We start from the raw sequence: 18,886 nt of genomic DNA, 5'->3' as shown, positions 1-18,886 counted from the left end.
AGTCTGCGCTGTGCACTCACCCGTAAGGCCAACGGAAGTGCCGGTTTCGCGCATGCACTGCGCATGCGCTGGAAACCGGAACTTCCGTTCCCTTGAAGGAAGGGGTTCGGAGGTCAAACACATGCGCTGGAGAGGCAGCGCATAGACCTGGAACATCCAATTTTTTACAGGTTTCTCTCTGCGGGTAAGTCCCTAGCAGCTGCGCGTGGAAAATGTAGGCGCAAGGCCTGCTTTTAACAAGGTAAGAGGTTAATTAAGTAAAATTAAAACATTTTTTCTACAGGTTTATCATTTTAAAATACTTTAAAGAAAGGTAAGTTTATTTTTAGCCCTGTTAAAAACTTTAATTAATTTTTTCAAAAATTTAAATTTTTGTTTAAAATAGTTAATTTATGTCATTTATAGTTATTTTAAAAATATGATGTTTTAAAAAAAAATTATTTGAAGCTTTACTTAGGTTTTGGGGCCGATCTCTATTCATAGATTTGACAGGTCTTCCTGTCAAATCTATGAATGGAGATTCCCTGCTCCGATTGGCTCCCCATGGCCACATGATCCCAGGGGACGCTGCGAATTAACAGCGCCCGTGAGATACGCGAGCACTGCACACCGGCAGCTGGAGGAGGTTCAGGATCGGAATCTCATGCGGGCCCACAGCACAACGGCAGGCACGCTATGTAAGTGCAGGTCGGGGGCATGCGTCTGCGGGAAGCCTCCGACCCGAATTTCTGGCCTATTACCTTTGCCCCATGAACTAAAACCCCTTCCTCACACACCACTCTTTCAGCCATGCATTTAAACCTCTAATCTGTTTGTCCCTATGCCAATTTGCGCATGGCTCAGGTAACAATCCAGAGATTATTACCTTTGAGGTTCTGCTTTTTAATTTGGCTCCTCAAACTCCCTTAGCAGAACCTCATTCCTAGTTCTACCTGTGTTTTTGGTTCCTATGTGGACCACGACAACCAGATCCTCTCCCTCCCACTCCAAGTTCTCCACCAGCCGCGAGGAGATGTCTTTAACCCTGGCACCAGGCAGGCAACACAACCTTCAGAACTCTTGGTCGCGGCTGCAGAGAACAGTTTCTATCGCCCTGACTATGCTGTCTCCTACCACAACTACATTCCCTTTCACTCCCCCCACTTGAATGGTCTCCTGCAGCATCATGCCATGGTCAGCTTGCTCATCCATCCTGCAGGCTTTTCCCTCCTCCACACAGGCAGCAAAAATCTCATACCTATTGGACAAGGGCAAAGGCTGAGGATCCTCCAGCACTTCACCTGTGGTCCTCTTACCTGCCTGAGTTGTAGTCGTACCCTCCTGTCCCAGGCCACTAACCAGACCTGTACCACTATCTAACCTAAGGGGTGTGACTGCCTCCTGGATCAAAGTGTCCAGGTAACTCTCCCCATCCTTGATACCCTGCAATTGCTGCACCTCAGACTCCAGCTCAAAAACTCTGAGCTGATGTTCCTCAAGATGCAGGCACTTACTGCAAACGTGGTTGTCCGGGATCACAATGCTCTCCACAAACTCCCACATGCTGCAGTTGCGGCACACCATCTGAACTGTCATCCCTATATGACCTTGTTTTATTTAATTAAGTTAGGTAACTTAGTTTATAGAGTAGTTTCTTGACTACTTACTCGATCTAGATTACGATATGGTACTGACATTAAATATCTACCTGTAACACAAAGCACTACAAGTAGTGTCGGCAAAAAGCAGTAACTCCTTCCCCCCTCTTCTCCGAATTCCCCCTCTTTCCAAATTCCCAAATAAAACAGTCTGTTTAAGTACACTCCATTTTAATCCCGGTCTGTGCAGACCGCTCTATGCTCCTTACAATGTACAAGGAGCGTGTTCAAATATCAGGACATCCTGTAGCTACTGAACATTTTCAACAAATATTAATGAGTAAAAGGTCCCACATATTCTCTGTTCCGGTTGCATTTCATAACAACTGTTGTCTTCTGCTCTCTTTATTAATTTGACATGCTCCTGAAGCTTGTTAGATATCAAACCATAGCTTGCCACTGGGGACATTGCTCAGTATATGTTCAACTGTTAAATAAAGATCTGTGATTACTTGGTTTAGGATAAGTGCAGTAATCAGCGAAGCTGGCACTGTTGTCTATGTTGGGGTGTCACACTGATAAACAATCTCTTGTACTTTCTACAGCAACTGTTTTACCCACTGCTCAGGATGGGAGGAGGACGAATCAGAGCCCAAACCTGGCTTCGAGCTCACAATGCAGAGCTGCCAAATTACACATTCCATATTGATCCTTTAGGTAAAACCACCTTCAAGGAATAGGATTTGTGTTGGGACCAGTTTGGAAGCCTCATGCACCCTTTATTTTCAGTGCTGTGACTAGCGACAACCCCAGTTTCCGTGGCAGTGCCATAATATAAAAAGGGCTGTGCGGGAGTCTCTTGTTCTCTACATTGTCAAAGACACAGCTCCGCTGATAGCAAACTTGAACAGTGGCCCTCCAGCAAGACACGTCACCACAGACTGCCATTACAGGCCAGAAATATGGCTTTCACATTGCTGCCCTTTATAAATCTTCACTAAAAAAATTAGCCATGATCACGTCTTTTAATTAACTGCATACATGGCACAAGGACTCAACAGAAGCATGGGCTATGCAATAAAGAAAAAAAAAGACTTGCATTCATATAGCGCCTTTCACGACCTCAGGACATGCCAAAGCGCTTTACAGCCAATTAAGTACTTTTGAAATGTAGCCACTGTTGTAATGTAGGAAACATGGTAGACAATTTGCACACAGCAAGCTCCCACAAACAATAATGGCCCAGAAATTCAGGTTGGGGGCTTCCCGCGGGTGTAAGCCCCTGACCTGCACTTACCTTGCGCGCCGGCCGTTGAGCTGTGGGCCCCCATGGAATTGCGATTCTGGGCCTCCTCCAACTGCCGGTGCGCAGTGCTTGCGTATCCCAGGGGCGCAGTTAGTTCGATGCGTCCCCTGGGGTCACGTGGGCCATGGAGAGCCAATGGTAGCAAGGAATGCTTCATTCATAAGTTTGACAGGAAGGGCTGTCAAACTTATAAATACTATAAGCCCCAAAACATCACTAAATCTTCAAATAAAGTTTTTTTTAAATCACATTTTTTAAATAAACTATAAATTACATGAACTAACTATTTTAAACAATAATTTAAATTTTTGAAAAAAATTATTTTATTTTCTAACAGGGCTAAAAATAAACTTACCTTTCTTTAAAGTATTTAAAAATAACAAACCTGTGGAAAAAATGTTTTAATTTTAATTAATTCACCACTTACCTTGTAAAAAGCAGGCCTTGCGACTGCTTTTTACATTTCTAACTTCTGGAGACTTACCTTCCCGGGAAAACCTGCAAAAAAAACGTAAGTTCAATGCGCACACGCAGCCTCTCCTGCGCACGCGTTCCACCTCTGAACCCCTTCTTTCAGGGGAACGGAAGTGCCAGTTTCCCGCGCATGCGCAGTGCATGCAGGAAACCGGCACTTCCATTGGGCTTACGGGTGAGTACCCCGAATTTCTGGGCCAATATGATAATGACCAGAGAATCTGTTTTTAGTGATGTTGGTTGAGGGATAAATATTGGTCAGGACACCAGGGAGAACTCTCCTGTTCTTCAAAATAATGCCGTGGGATCTTTTACGTCCACCTGAGAGGGCAGACAGGGCCTCGGTTTAACGTCTCATCTGAAAGACGACACCGCTGACATTTCCAAAATATTAACGGTAAACACAAACTATAATTTACACTTTTAAAAAATGCCAGGTGTCCACAAAGTACAAAAACATTGCATTATATTAGTAGAGGTAAAATATATGCTTCTAAATTGTTCCCAGATAAATATGAGGAAGTATTTCAAATAAAAAGCACTTTCCTTCTCCTTTCAACAGAAAAAAGTAAAGCCTCTCATCCTCAATGAGGCAGGAGTCCTAAGTACTACCAGACCTTGTATCAAAAAAATTTTTTTTAATTACAAAACAAAGTGATAATTCCCCAAGGAGTTGCCTCATGTTGGCTGGATGGTTGGCTACCTTTCCCTAGGGATGCAGCCCAGGAGCACGGCAGAGTTCCAGAAACATACCTTTCAGTTAATTGACAGAAACAAATTTGCAGATTCAAATTCAGAGTTTGCCCGTGTGCACAGAGAGCTACAATTAACAGCGCACTATCAGTACTGACTGCAAAATAAAATTGGACCCAGTGGCACTTGTAACTCGTGCATTATTTCACACTTGTGAAGCAAAAGGCAAACTGTGCTGCACGATGGAATCCTGCCCAGACATTTCAATCGCTTTCATGATTCACAGCTTGCTTGAGATTTTTTTCCTGAAAAGGAGTTAACCTCTTTTTAATTACTTCAAACTGCATCACACACACACACAAAAAAAAAATGTGGAAGTTGGCTTCTGTGTACTGTTAGCAAGGTCACCTGAAAGAGATTGGGGTAAATTTTCAACTTGTTGCATGGGTGTAAAACTGGTGTTGCAGATCGACTGGCTGTTATATAGAAACCACCTGATTGTCATTTCCACAGTGAACTGAAAATTAGGCACTTTTTGTAATGGGCGGCTGATCTATAACTCTAGTTTTACGCCCAAGCAACAAGTTGCCTCTTGGCTGCAGCATAAAAGCAACTGATGCAAAGCCACACCAAAAAAAGCTAAGTGCTCAAAGTGCAAACTTGGGCTGCCTGTCCCACTTATCGCTTATCGTTCACATTAGAAGCATTTTTTTAAAAAGCTGACTATCTTGTCAACCTTTTACAACTTGGGAAAAAAAGCCACACCAGCAGCTAGAAGCTGGTGAGTAGTGTTTAACACGTGCTGTAGTTATCAAGCACAGAGCACTGTCTTTACGAACTGCACCTCAATGTGAGGGGCCAGTAAAAATACTGCTCACTGCTCTAAACTTGCCTCACTGATGTTGGATAAAAATAGCACAAGAGGATTCACTGAAAAAAAAATGATCCCATTCAATCATTACGATTCACATCTCTACTCTCCCCTCAGATTCCTGCCTCCCCAACCCCCACACATTCCCACTGTCTCTGCAAATGTATTGAATTGCAATTGGTGATCCTTATTTTTATAATATATACTGGTCGTGGAATTTCCCAGTTGTCAACTGAAAATTATTTCCTGATAAGCTTGCGGTCAGTACTTCAAAGTTATTAATCATTCATCACACATTAACAACACAGTACTCTGGCTCAGTCAGTGTGACAGGCACTGCCAGCAAGACAATGGACCAAAAACTGATAAAAAGTTATCTTGTAAAATTAAATCTATACATTACAAAGTAACAGATATCTTGGAGCAATTGCAAGGCAATCTGCTAAGCAAAGCTCTCGTGGATTATGTTATTACCCAACGTGACACCACTGCCTCCCCCCACCGCCCGCCGCCCCCCATGTACAAACTCATGGATACACACACGTTACTGTTTTGCCATCACTCTCAAATACCTATTATTTTTTACGCTGTCTCCTGAAAGCGATATTAAAGGCAAAGTTAAGTGAATTCACTGATCCTGCGCTCCCAGCGGGTAGCTGCACTCGAAGGAAGCACAGGTCAGAGATACTGGAAACACTCAGCAAGTCATGCAGCATCTATGGAGAGAGGAAGGTAGGGTTAACGTTTCAGGCCGATGACCTTTCGTCAAAACCTCAGATCGGCCTGACCTTTCGTCAGCACGGGTCAAATAACTGGCCGATACTGTTGTACCCCAATGATGACTTGCACCCTAGTCGAGTGTGGCTCCATGCTGGGAGAGTGAGATCAGTGAATTTACCTTTATTTGACACAAGATTTTCACATTTTTAAAACGATTTTCTCTATTCCTTTCTTTGTTCTAATTACATAATACTGCATCACTCAGTGTAACGAAGTCCATCATTTTGTTTTTTGTGGCATGGGTTGAGTACTATGGGAAGGTTGGGATCTTCCCACCAGAGCTAATGGCATTTCTAACACTTTGTTCCTTTATTAAAAATTGTGATAGGCAGAAATCTCCAATGCCTCCAATAATTTGATTTTACTTTTTTGGAAGGAGAGGTAACTTTTTTTTAAACACAAGGAGCTGGATTTTGCCAGCCCTGGGGAGGCGGGTTTGGAGGCGGGAGAGTTGGCAAAATGGCAGAATCTGGGGACGGGTGCCCAACCCGCCTCCATGCTATCTTGCCAGGAGGCAGGTTTCTGTCTCGCTCCGGGTCCCGTCTCCTTGGAGGCGGGAAGGAATTACAGCCACTTAACTGCCTGTTAACAGGATTATCCCCATTTTGTCCCTACAAGTGCGGGCTTCCCGAAGGCTCTGAACCCCGCCAGGGTCACCAAGGCAAGTAATGGATCTGCGGGGGTCGGAGGGGTGCAAAAGTGCAATGTGAAGGTAAGTGATGGGTGCAAGTGTGGAGAGGTGAGTATCTGAGGTAAGTGGAAAGTGTTAAAAAAGTATTACTTACCTTTGTTTCTTCCTGCAGGCTTCAATCGGTGGGTATGCGGAGAGTCTCGCAACTTCACGGCAGAGATGACAGATGGCTGTTGCATTCTCCAATGCAACAACCATCTAATTTCTGTAAAAGAATTCATCAAACTGCAGAGAATGTCAGTGACAGCTGTCAAACGATGACAATTCATCTGTCAAAATTTTTTTGACAGATGAAACATCATACGTTGGCGTTCTCTGTAACTGGCTTTCCCTTAATTGGCCTGCTAAGCCCGCTGGGCGGGTTTAACAAGATCAACCAAGGGAAAATAGCGTGGGTTGGCCAGAAGTCGATGGAGGCGGGACTGAATCCCAACAAGTGTGAGTCCCACCTCCAAAAGCTCCCCATTGGCAAAATCCAGCCCAAGGTGTTTATGGTCAACAAAGACTTTCATCCCACCAGGTCCCAGGCTCAGAGAAGACACGGCATTGTGCAAACACACTACCTGGTCATTAGTGATTCAGTTTTGCTATTACTGGCACACTTTTAAGTGCCAAATAAATTATAATTATTGTGATGTAAAGTGCCAAGCAGCCCCAGTTGTTCAGTGGATTACCTCTGGTGGGAAAGGCATTAATAAAACACCAGCTTTATTTTGCAGTGGTAGAAATCCTAAATCAATGCAAGTATCTCAACTGTTTGAGGCAATGCAAAAACAGCCTGTATGACTTATTGTTTAACAATGATTACATGTGTAATTCTCTGTAGCTTGTAAATAGCAAGTAGGGATTCTTTAAAACTTAGTCACTTGCAGTTTTTGGATTTGGAAAATGTACCATTGTGCATTTCCAAGGGCTTATCAGCAAAATGATACCTATGAGTATACTAGGCCTATATTCTCTGGAGTTTAGAAGAATGAGAGTTGATCTCATTGAAACATATAAAATTCTTACAGGGCTTGACAGGGTAGATGCAGGGAAGATGTTTCCCCTGGCTGGGGAGACTGGAACCAGGGGTAACAGTTTCAGAATAAGGAGTCGGCCATTTAGGTCTGAAATGAGGAGAAATTTCTTCACTCAGAGGGTGGTGAATCTTTGGAATTCTCTACCCCAGAGGGCTGTGGAGGCTCAGTCGTTGAGTATATTCAAGACAGAGATCGATAGATTTTTGGATATTAAGGGAATCAAGGGATATGGGGATAGTGCAGGAAAGTGGAGTTGAGGTAGAAGATCAGCCATGATCTTATTGAATGGCGGAGCAGGCTTGAGGGGCTGAATGGCCTACTCCTGCTCCTATTTCTTATTATAATATAGCTTGGAAGATTAATAAAGTGTATGAAATTTAAGTGAACTTCTCATATCATCTGTAGTTAGATGGTAAGAAGCTAGTCAGAAAAATGCTTCCCACTGTATCTTAGTGAGAGTTAAGCCCTAAGCCAGTCTTGTATGTGATCAGTTCCTAAGCAGAAAAGGACGAGTCACTATTTATACTTTTCTTTCTGAGAAGATGTGAAATATTCTTAAAAGCCGCCTATGGAATTTGAACAGCCTTATGCGCTCAAATGAAAATAGGAATCAACACTTTAATATGTCTAGCTGTGGGGCATCCTCCAAAACCTCATTTTGAAAACAGGAAAAATAAAATAAAATGCTTAGACAGGGAGAAGGGTAGAGGTAATAAAAACTGGCACAAATATGCACTGACCTTTCCAATGAAGTCTATTCCATGACGCTTGGCCAAAGCCTTGGCTGCATTGCTGTCTCCCTCAATTTCCAGAGCGTAAAAAACGTGGGACCCAGTGCTGCCCTGCTCTCTGGTGGATACATGCAGGCATCGCTGCAGATGTACCATCATCAGGACAAACCATATCTGCATTTCTCTGCAACAATAAAACAAGCACATGTATCAAAGGGCCTCCAGTAATAAGAGGAATCAGGTCTAAATTTATTATTTTTCGGTTACTTTTGCTGAATGTGTCTATTGAACACAGCAGATTACAAACTTGTCTGTAAACACAGAAGCTTACTGACAATTGCCAATGACTTTTCTTTGTCTTGCTGGAAGATTAGATCATGTGTAGCTGACTACGTAAGTCCAGAGGTTAGGTCTAAAAGCCTGACTGACAACACCAAAAAAGTCAGGTCACTGAGGACTGGGCTCTGACCTATTAGAGTCAGAGAGTTGCTGAGTTACCTGTGTGATTCTGCTCTTTGTTTTCGACCAGCCTTTTTTTGATTGTCTGAAGCTAAGTTGCTTGATAAAAGAAAAATTGATTAAATCTGAATATGGGAAAACAGAATTAGGAAAAGCTAAAATTCGGTTCAGCAGATCAGGCTGGCTAACAGCATTGTAAATCATTCTCAGGAATGACTTAACATGGTACCAGGAGCTGGGACATCATCTCTGTACCATGACAGAAGACCCTAAATATGAACTGATGCTACTGTAATGCCAGTCAAGCATTATACTATCACGTTACTTTGTAAAAACCCTTCACATCATATGATATAAGGCCACATTTTAAAACTAGGTGGCCAGACAGTCGCAGTGACAGAACAGAAAACTTGGCAGTGATATGGAAGATATAAATTCCAGCAGAATACCTCAAAGAAGAAAACTCACTGGTGGGGGTGTGGGGAACATACACGGAATGAAAATGAATGGAAGTGTGTTCAAGGTGTAAAATACACTGGGTGTTCATAAATTGGTTGAGATTTACTCTTGTGGTTTACGAGGTCATCTGAACCCCTCAAGCATGTTACAGCCTTTTAAGCGTCTTGTAACATACTTCAAACCATCTGTTACGTTTTATCTAGAAAACTATCACAGATTAATCACAGAACATGTTAGTGACCTTCACAGAGGCTTTTTTATCCCACAGATTCGCACTCCAACATTACTTTGGACAGGAGTAGGCTGTCCTGATGTTAGCTGATTCCTTCAAAATACTATGCTTAAATCTTTAATGGTTTAAAATAAAATATTTTAGGCATTGGAATTACAGTGTTCCAAATTTTTAGAAACTGTGAACTAATTTTACAGCTATGACTCACAAATATTGCAAATCAGAACTAAAGCTCAGTTAATGTAAGATCCTATGCCACTAATCGTTTTAATTAAATTACCACATGTTTTATGCAAATATTATACCTTATAACATTCTGTTGCTTATTTGAAGGACATTAACGGACCATTTTCAAATTAGTTGCATGTCTGGAAAGGCTATTACGACTTCTAATATTTTAGTTCGCATCTTAAACAGAATTTTTTTGTCTGTGGCTGTTCATTCAGAACCAAAGCCAGCAGTTAAAAAATTATTAATCGCTCCACCATTGGCAGCCGTGCATTCAGCTGTCTGGGCCCTATGCTCTGGGATTCCATTCACCCATCATCCCTGTGCTTGCTGAACTACATTGGCTCGCCTTGATTTTAAAGTTCTCATCCTTGTTTTCAAATCCCTCCATGGCTTCACCCCTCCCCATCTCTGTAACCTCCTCCAGCCCTACAACTCTCTGCACTTCTCCAATTCTGGACTCTTGCACATCCCTGATATTAATCACTCCCACCATTGACGGCCGTGCCTTCAGTTGTCTGGGCCCTAAGCTCTGGAATTCCCTCCTTAAGCCTCTCTACCTCTCTCTCCTCCTTTAAGACACTCCTTAAACCTACCTCTTTGACCAAGCTTTTGGTCCATTTGTCTTAATATCTCCTTATGTGGCTTGGTGTCAAATTTTGTTTGATAACGACCAGGTTAAAGATGCTAAATAAATGCAAGTTTTTGGTGCTCCACCTATTTCATATTCTGTTACATAATTTGTTTTAGGATCCCTTCTGGCTTGATCTCTGTTCTGCATCGTATAGATTCTGTTTTCTTCATCCCCACATGACCAGTTTCCTCACAGCTAAACCAAGGCCTGGATTCAGTAAGGCTCTAACTCAGCCCTTCCTTACCTCCATTGCCCTCTAATTAAAAATGGTATCTTTATCACTATTGTATGACTCCTCCCCATTTTTGTGACAACAAGATCATTCAGTGTCCTTAGTTCAGCAAAGGCCAGAGCAATCATTGCCCCAGCAGTATCAGCCTCTTTTATTCAGTGTCTTCATCAACCACTCCAGCTTTATCTCACAGTGTCTTCTCTTCTTCTTCTTAGGCAGTCCTTCGGAACCGAGGATGACTTGCTTCCACATTAAAAATGAGTTCTCAGGTGACTGATGAGTCCAATGTGGGACCTACAGTCTCTGTCACAGGTGGGGCAGACGGTGGTTGAAGGGGCGGGTGGGTGGGGTGCTTGGGTTGACGTGTGCTCCTTGCGTTGCTTGTGCTTGGCTTCCACTTGCTCCCGACATAGAGACTTGAGGTGTTCGGCGCCTTTCCGGATGCTTCTCCTCCACTTTTTGCGGTCTTGGGCCAGGAGGTTTTGAGGGTGTCCTTGAAGCGTTTCCTCTGCCCACCTGGGGCTCTCTTGCCGTGCCGGAGCTCCGAGTAGAGCGCTTGTTTTGGGAGTCTCGTATCGGGCATGCGGACAATGTGACCCGTCCATCAGAGCTGATCGAGCGTGGTCAAAGCTTCGATGCTGGGGATGTTGGCCTGAGCGAGAACACAGATGTTGGTGCACCTATCCTGCCAATGGATTTCCAGGATCTTGCAGAGGCAGCGTTGGTGGTACCTCTCCAGTGCTTTGAGGTGCCTGTTGTACATGGTCCATGTCTCTGAGGCATACAGCAGGGCAGGTATCACTACTTCTCTGTAGACCATGAGCTTGGTGCCGGGTTTGAGGTCCTGGTCTTCAAACATTCTCTTCTTCAGGCGACCAAAGGCTGCACTGGCACACTGAAGGCGGTGTTGGACTTCGTCATCGATGTCTGCACTTGTTGACAGTAGCCTCCCGAGGTATGGAAAGTGGTCCACGTTGTCCAAGGCCTTGTCGTAGATTTTGATAATCGGGGGGGCAGTACTGTGTGGTGGGGGCAGGTTGGTAGAGGACCTTTGTCTTACGGATGTTTAGTGTAAGGCCCATGCTCTCGTATGCTTCAGTGAAGGTGTTGATGATGGTTTGGAGTTCGACCTCCGAGTGTGCGCAGACGCAAGCGTCATCTGCATACTGTAATTCGACGACAGAGGATGTGACGACCTTGGATCTGGACTGGAGGCGACGGAGGTTGAATAGTTTCCTGTTTGTTCTGTAAATTAGCTCCACTCCAGCGGGGAGCTTACTGAGGGTGAGATGGAGCATTGCAGCAAGGAAGATCGAGAAGAGCATTGGTGCGATGACACAGCCTTGCTTGACCCCGGTCCGTACGTGAATTGGGTCTGTGGTGGAACCATTGGTCAGGATCACGGCTTGCATGTCGTCGTGAAGCAGGCGGAGGATGGTGACAAACTTTTGAGGGCAGCCGAATTTGCGGAGGACACTCCATAGTCCCTCACAGTGTATCTCACTGTTCTCACAGTGAACAGTGTACTTGTTCTCTGCAGTTTTTTTTCCAAACCTCTAATTATTTTTCCCATTTATTCCCCCTGTTTATTTTCCCCTTCTGGTCTCTCCCAGACATGCAGTTCCGGCAGCCTACAGTCAGTTAACAGCTGACTCCCAGGCCTCTCTCAATGCTGCTCTTGAGATAGCACTAGAAGAAGCACCGCAATAACATTGTGATTTTCTCCCCTCCCTATGGAGAGGTACTTGGCCTCCTCTCAGTGCCTCCCCAAAGTAGTACTGCTAAGCTTGGCCCTTCACCAGTGCATTGGATTCAATCTGCATCACACTCCTCCATAACTCAGTCTACCTTACCATAACTTCTTTCAAGATATTCAGGGCAGTGTATACATGGTGGCCCTTTATTGTTCTCCCCATGTACTACCTTAAAGTTTATTTTCATTTAGGTAAATAGCTGTATAATTTAACTCTTACAAAAATACATGAAAGTGGTGCAGATAGCTTCACATTCTCCTGCAGTTGAGAACAACGCAAATAGTCTGTGCACCATGCCCTGAACACTATGCCCCATTAAGTATGAGTTTAGCTGACAATCATTAAAACTGACCAAATAAGGCAAATTAGATCAATAGACATCCTTGCTGCAAGAGCAGAACACCAGGTCTTAATTGTTACTCAAACCTGTTCTTAATGTTATGTCTGAATAAACACTCAAATTGGTGTGGTAATAACTAGCTACTTTTATTTCCAGAGCCTAAAGAATCTTCCACGAAAGAGTAACAAACTAATAAAAGAGAAGACCATGGAGTGTATTTGCTACAAGGTGCTTACTCCCATCAGGGAACCATTTAGTGTGCAGTTAACAGTATGCAAGTATCCACATTGGCTATGTTGGACTTTTCTTGAAGGCAATAATTTGATGGCCTGTACCTTTAATAAAATAACACACATAGAGAAAAGGACAAACTGGTTCTCTATATATATGTGATACCGTTCTCACACAAAATTTAGAGGGCCAATTTTCCTAGCACCCCCCGCCGCCACCGCCTTGGCACTGGGCAGGAGCAGTGCACCAAAGGTGTGCTGTAGTGAGTGTATTTCTTCTCCTGGGCCATTAGCATGGGCCAGGCACACCCCCAGCACAGGTGCCCACCCTGGCATGGCCTAGGACCAGCACAGACAGAAAGAAATTCAAGTCTAGGCCTATTAGGGCTACAGTTACGTTTATAGTTGCTGTAGTGTATGTACCTTTAAGAGCCCCTGTGTACTGTAATACCGGTAGTGACCACTCGGGTATATTAAGCCTATATAGCGTCTTGTATCTTTTAGTTCACCTCCAGACTTTGTTCAGTAAACACCTGTTAAACCAACTCCTGCATTCCGTGTCTCCATTAACACACGGATACAACAGTGGCGACGAATTGGAAACGGACTTACCTGCAATTCGGCAGCACCTCAAGGAGATCGATTCCTCAGACGAAGGTCGAAGAAAAAAAAAGAAGAAAAAACTGTGAGTTCACCAGCTAGCCGGGCTGGTGGCAGGTACTGCACTAATCCTTCCTGGGCGGCGGGCTGGGGCTCGATCGAGTGGCTCTGCAGCGGGGCCGAGCAGCGAGTCGGAAGGCGGAGGCAAACAGAGACGGAGGGTCGAGCACTCGGGAGACGGCCGGCGCTGCAAAGCAGGTCAGCGTTCGGACCAAGCAGAGGGAGGGAAAAGTCCCAGAGAGTCCGGCGGGAACGAGTCTCCAACTATTAAAAATATCTGTGTAAATAAAAACCGCGGAGAACAGCATTGTCAGCAGTGGCAGCGGCGGGAAAGCGCGGGAGGCGCCATTTTCTCTCGGCAGGGAAGAAAGGAAAGCGTGGGAGGCGCCATTTTTGATTTTCAGGATGCCTAAGACTGGCAATATTACTGCTTTCGATAGTGATATAGAGGATTGGACCACATATGTGGAAAGAGTGGAGGTATATTGCACAGCGAATGAAGTAGAGGATGATAAAAAGGCATCGGTACTTCTAAATCTGATGGGCGCAAGGACATACGGGCTGTTACGAAACATAATCACTCCAGCCAAACCGATGGACAAGAATTTTAAGGAGATTGTTGATACCCTACAGGAGCACTTAAACCCAACACCGCTGCTGATAGCGGAACGATTCAAATTCTTCAGGAGGAATCAGCACAAGAATGAAAGTAACGCTGATTACCTCACCGAATTAAGAAAGCTGTCAAAGCACTGCCAATTCGGGACAGGACTGGCAGATTCTCTACGAGACAAATTCGTCTGCGGTCTCCTAAGTGAAGGAACACAGAAAAGGCTACTTTCTGAGAAAGATTTGACACTGGACAAGGCTTTCAGTGTGGCTGTATCATATGAAGCAGCAGCAAGAGGAGCTGCAGAGATACAGCAAAAGCCACAGGACTTCGGCACCCAGGAAATGACACGGGGTTTTGAGAGATGTTATCGCTGCGGCAGATCCACCCATGACCAGAGGGACTGCTGGTTCAAGGACAAAGCGTGAAGGAATTCCGGAAAGATGGGACACATTGCACGTGTATGCCGATCTGGAAACAAAAAATCCAGTGACAGAAAAAAAATCAATAAGGAAAAGTACAGAAAGGTACAAATGATGACGGACAGTAGCTCCGAAGACCAGAAGAGCGATAGCGACTCCGGAAACAAGAGACTAAGCTGTCTCAAATTACATAATGTAATTGCCAAAGAAGATTACCAGACCATTTGGGTTACCCTCATGATAGCGGGGTCCCCAGTTAAAATGGAGCTAGATACAGGATCAGCTCTGACCGTCATAAGTCGATGGGATTACGAGCGGCTATTTCCGCATATACCTTTGAAAGACACATCCATTATCTTGAAGACATATACGGGGCAGAAAGTATACCCCAGAGGGAAAATAAGGGTGCCTGTCGTATACAACGGCAAGGAAATACAGAAGTTGTATTTATACGTTCTGCAAGATGGTGGTCCACCACTGTTGGGATGTGAATGGATCAGGAAGATACGTTTAGACTGGCACTCCATTCAGGCACTGACGGTGACCAGTAAGAAAAAAAATGATGATGACGTCATACCTGAACGATTAAAAGACATCTTGGCCAACGCCAAAGAAGTGTTTCAACAGGAATTAGGAACCTTGAAAGGCGTCACCACCTCAATAAAAGCAGAAGATGCGGCAATTCCCAAGTTTTTTAAGGCAAGGCCGGTGCCATACGCAATTCATCCAGCAGTCGAGGCAGAGCTGGAGAATTTGGAAAAGGCAGGCGTGTTATCCAAGGTAGATTGGAGCGAGTGGGCAACACCCATCGTCCCGGTCATGAAGAAAACGTTGAATAATGATAAATCTGAAGAACAGAGAAAAATTCGCATCTGTGGGGACTTCAAGGTGACTGTAAACCCGGTCCTTCACACGGTACAGTATCCTCTTCCGAGGATGGAAGATATTTTCGCCTCACTATCCGAAGGGAAATGTTTCACCAAAATTGACTTGGCACAGGCATATCTACAGATGGAGGTTGAGGAGGCCTCTAAAAAGTATCTCACGATAAACACACACAAAGGCCTGGACCAGTACAATCGACTGGTTTTCGGAGTAGCATCAGCTCCAGCTATCATAATATGATCGAATTCTTCATTAAGATGGAGAATGAAGTAGTTGACTCAGAGACAAGGGTCCTCAATTCAAATAAAGGAAACTAGGATGGTCTGAGGAGCGAGTTGGGTAGGATTGAGTGGGGAATGGTGCTCAAAGGGTTGACGGTGGATAGGCAATGGCAAACATTCAAAGACCAAATGGATGAGCTGCAGAATTTGTTCATCCCTGTTTGACGTAAAAATAAAACAAAAAAGGTGACTCAACCGTGGCTAACAAGGGAAATTAGAGATAGCATAAGATCCAAGGAGAGGACATATAAATTGGCTAGAAAAAGCAATAATCCTGAGGATTGGGAGCAGTTTAGGAGTCAACAAAGGAGGACAAAGGGATTAATTAAGAAAGGGAAAATAGAATATGAGAGTAAGCTATCAGGGAACATAAAAACTGACTGTAAAAGCTTTTATAAATATGTGAAGAGAAAAAGATTAGTGAAGTAAAGCGTAGGTCCCTTACAGTCAGAATCAGGGGAATTTATAATGGGAAGCAAGGAAATGGCAGACCAACTAAATGCATACTTTGGTTCTGTCTTCACAAAGGAGGACACAAATAACCTCCCAGAGATGCCGGGGAACATAGGGTCAGATGAAAGCGAGGAACTGAAAGAAATCAGTATTTGTAGGAAAATGGTGTTAGGAAAATTGATGGGACTGAAGGCCGATAAATCCCTAGGGCCTGATGGTCTACATCCCAGGGTACTTAAGGAAGTGGCCCTAGAGATAGTAGATGCATTACTGATCATCTTCCAGAACTCGATAGACTCTGGAACGGTACCCATGGATTGGAGGGTAGCTAATGTTACCCCACTATTCAAAAAAGGTGGTAGAGAAAAAGCCTGACATCGGTAGTGGGGAAAATGCTAGAGTCTATTATAAAAGATGTAATAGCAGAGCACTTGGAAAGCAGTGACAGGATCGGACAAAGTCAACATGGATTTACAAAAGGTAAATCATGTTTGACTAATCTACTGGAATTTTTTGAGGATGTAACTGGTAAAATAGATAAGGGAGAACCAGTGGATGTGGTGTATTTGGACTTTCAGAAGGCTTTCGATAAGGTCCCACATAAGAGATTAGCGTGCAAAATTAAGGCACATGGGATTGGGGGCAAGGTATTGACTTGGATAGAGAACTGGTTGGCGGACAGAAAGCAAAGAGTTGGAATAAACAGGTCGTTTTCCGAGTGGCAGGCAGTGACTAGTGGGGTACCGCAAGGATCGGTCCTTGGACCCCAGCTGTTCACAATATATATTAATGATCTGGACGAGGGAATTGGGTGTAATATCTCCAAATTTGCAGACGACACAAAGCTGGGCGGGAGGGTAAGCTGCGAGGAGGATGTCGGGAAACTCCAGTACGATTTGGACAGGTTGGGTGATTGGGCAGAAACATGGCAAATGTACTATAATGTGGATAAATGTGAGGTTATCCACTTTGGTGGCAAAAACAGGAAGGCAGATTATTATTTGAATGGCAATAGATTGGGAGAAGGGGAAGTGCAAAGAGACCTGGGGGTCCTTGTGCACCAGTCGCTGAAGGTAAGCATGCAGGTGCAGCAGGCGGTTAAGAAGGCAAATGGTATGTTGGCCTTCGTAGCAAGAGGGTTCGAGTACAGGAACAAGGATGTCTTGCTACAGTTGTACAGGGCCTTGGTGAGACCGCACCTTGAGTATTGTGTGCAGTTTTGGTCACCTTACCTGAGGAAGGACGTTCTTGCCATGGAGGGGGTGCAGCGAAGATTCACCAGGCTGATACCTGGGATGGCAGGAATGACGTATGAGGAGAGATTGTGTCGATTGGGCTTATACTCACTGGAGTTTAGAAGATTGAGAGGGGATCTCATCGAAACCTATAAAATTCTGTCAGGTCTTGACAGACTAGATGCAGGAAGGATGTTTCTGATGGCCGGGGAGTCCAGAACCAGGGGTCATAGTCTAAGGATAAGGGGTAAGCCATTTAGGACTGAAATGAGGAGGAATTTCTTCACCCAGAGTGTGGTGAACCTGTGGAATTCTCTGCCACAGAGGGCGGTGGAGGCCAGTTCATTAAATATATTCAAGAAAGAGTTGGATATATTTCTTGAGGCTAAAGGGATCAAGGGATATGGGGAAAAGGCAGGGATAGGGTACTGAATTGGATGATCAGCCATGATCACATTGAATGGCAGAGCAGGCTCGAAGGGCCGAATGGCCTACTCCTGCTCCTATCTTCTATGTTTCTATGTTTCTATGCTTCTATCTGACAAAGAGCTATGGAGCAAGTCCTGCAAGGGATTCCGGGGACTCAATGCTACCTAGACGACATCCTTGTAACAGGAGAAAATGACAACGAGCACCTTGCCAATTTGGAGCAGGTGCTCACTAGGCTGAGAGAACGGGGCCTACGAGCAAATCGCCCCAAGTGCAAATTTTTCCAGAAACAAATATCATATTGTGGCCATATAATTAACGAAGAAGGGTTGCATAAGTCACCTGAAAAAAGTGAAGCGGTCATAAAAGCCCCAGCACCTGAAAATGTCTCACAATTAAGGTCGTTCCTGGGATTGATAAATTACTATCATAAATTTTTACCGAACTTGTCAACTGTTCTGCACCCTCTTAACGCACTGCTACAAACGGGAGTTGTAAAGTCTGTAGGTTGTTTAGTTAATTAATGCACAGACTCCAAGAGTAACTTAAAACAGGACTTTACTATTCGAAGGTCAGGGCGCATCTGCCCAATAAATCCTGACACAACACTTATATACTGGTGTGGTCACCGTCAGTATTACAGTATACAGAAGCCAAACAAAGTAGTGCCACACCTAAAATAGTTCTCTTAAAGGTAGACGGGTACATACACTACAATCCTCCCTTTTTAGCTTACAACATACTTATTCCCCATTAAACATAACATATAATCAACTTCATGTAAAACAATTCACAGATATAGGCCTAGAAATTCACTAGCCTTAGTGCCGCTTTTGAGGCGCTAGAGGGACTAGCGCCAGAGTTATGGCCAGTTGAAAAATTCCCTGGGGCCCTAAAGCGGCGTTGCACCGGTAGCGCTGCGCCAGCACCGATGACGTCATCGGTGTGCGCAGCGTCCCGGTTGCCATGCCGACGGGCCACAGCGCCGAAATTCAGTTGCGGCCGCCTCGCCCGTGGCAGCCGCAACTAAGACTCTGGCAACCGAGTCTTACACAAGTTAGCGCCGGCGCATTAAGGTCGCGCGGCGGCCGGCCGCTTTCCCACCGGCCGCCTGCCCGCACCTCCCTCCCCGGACTCCTCCACCACCCCCCCGCGGAACAGATGCGTCTGGCCTGCAAGCCCGGCACTTGTCCGAGGT

This window comes from Somniosus microcephalus, chromosome 9 (assembly GCF_052327205.1).
Source record: "Somniosus microcephalus isolate GS21.2 chromosome 9, FLI_Smic_1.0, whole genome shotgun sequence".
Lineage (NCBI taxonomy): Eukaryota > Metazoa > Chordata > Chondrichthyes > Squaliformes > Somniosidae > Somniosus > Somniosus microcephalus.
This window is presented reverse-complemented; position numbering follows the sequence as displayed.